The sequence below is a fragment of the Glycine max genome (genome assembly GCF_000004515.6).
Source record: "Glycine max cultivar Williams 82 chromosome 3 unlocalized genomic scaffold, Glycine_max_v4.0 Gm03_scaffold_27, whole genome shotgun sequence".
Classification (NCBI taxonomy): domain Eukaryota; kingdom Viridiplantae; phylum Streptophyta; class Magnoliopsida; order Fabales; family Fabaceae; genus Glycine; species Glycine max.
In genome coordinates this window covers 218,262-220,004 of record NW_024464658.1, presented here as the reverse complement: position 1 = coordinate 220,004, position 1,743 = coordinate 218,262, and positions in this window count along the sequence as shown.

Sequence of the window (1,743 nt, the reverse complement as noted above, 5' to 3'; positions counted from 1 at the left end):
ACTTTGATCATTGCTATGTTGTTTGCATCTGTAATCACATAGTTTTGGTCCTCAAACAGCACCTTATATCCTTTCTCCAGCAGTTGAGTAACACTTAAAAGGTTTTGATTAATTTCAGGGACATATAATACATCAGAAATTAATTTCAAACATGAGTGGCCTTCAATTGCAACCGTTCCCTTGCCTTTTACTGCAATGAGTGCTCCATTTCCAATTCTAACTTTGGAAATAGTTGTCTCATCCAATTCTTTGAAAAGCTCACGATCATAAGTCATGTGGTTTTTGCAACCACTGTCTATAAGCCAACTCTCCGTAGTGGTGTTGGTTGCAAAGCATGATGCTACAAACAGTTGCTCCTCCATAGGCTGATCTTCAGCAGCCTTGCCTTCTCCTTGTTGTTGTTGTTGACTCTTGCATATTCTTTCCACATGTCCTAATTGACCACACTTGTGGCATTTTATGTCTGGCCTCCACCAGCACTTGTTGTGTGAGTGATTATTTTTTTTTTGCAATAAGGACAAGGTGAAAAGACACGTGTATTGTTGTTTTGGCCATTTTTGTTGTTGCTCTGCTTCTTCTTGTTATTTTTGCCTCCTTTGTAATTCTATGATTTGGCCTAAAAGGCACCCTCAACATACCCTTCTTGCCTCATAAGCCTCCTTTGTTCTTGTGCTTGTAGTGCATTCAACAATTCTGCCAATGTAATGCTTGACAAATCCCTTGAATTCTCCAGAGATGCAATTGTGGCTTCAAACTTTTCAGGTATTGTGACTAGAATTTTTTGAACAATTCTAGCATCTGAAAATTCAGTACCTAGGAGCCTTACATTATTGACTATGCCAAGAAGCCTGTCAGAGTATTCCTTAATCGTTTTTTATTCCTTCATTCTCTGCATCTCAAATTCTCGGATAAAATTCAACAACTGCATGCCTTTAACCTTTTCATTTCCTTCATACTCTTGTTTCAAAAAATCCCAAATTCTGGCTAGAATGGTGGATGAAACTGCTGCAAGCAAAGTTGCTTTTGGTTTTGACTTTCTCTGCTTCCTTTCTTTGTGATTTTTGATTTGAGCAACCATTGGATTGTCCGGCAAGGGTTCGACTTCGTACACATCTTCAACAGCTTCCCACAAATCACCTACGTCGAGATAGGCTTCCATTCTAAAAGCCCAGAGATGATAACTTTTACCATCAAACAGCGGAAGTGTAAGTGGAATGGATGAACCTTCTGGATTCATTCTGACCAGGTTATGTGTGTTTGTGTTTTGAATGTGTATGGGCTCTCTCAAACTCTCAGATCCCTCAGAATAAGGCTCAGGATACCAATTTGTTGTTTTTAGAAAGATACAAAGGGTTAAAAGATAAAGGAACTCAGTGTATTTTGTAACTGCAAAAAAAAGGCTATTTTATTGATCTGGAAAGCAGAGTACCTTTTACAAAGAGATGCTAAAATATATAGATAAAACTCCTATGGGTTGTTGCCTAAAAAATAGCATAACAGCATATCCTAGCAACAATTTAAAAAATCTGTTTCAAGAGTCAAACAGTTAACACAGAGCTTCCCCCATCGCTTGAAACTCTACTTGCTAATGAATGCAGATATCTAAGGACTGTATTGTTTCCTTCAACAGCAGTTGACAATTGAAAGAACTAGGAAAGATAGAGTTTTGGACTGCTTTATCGTCTCGACGCCCATAGGCAACAGAAGCTGACTCCGTCGTGGGCATCTTGGCGCCCCTTTGCA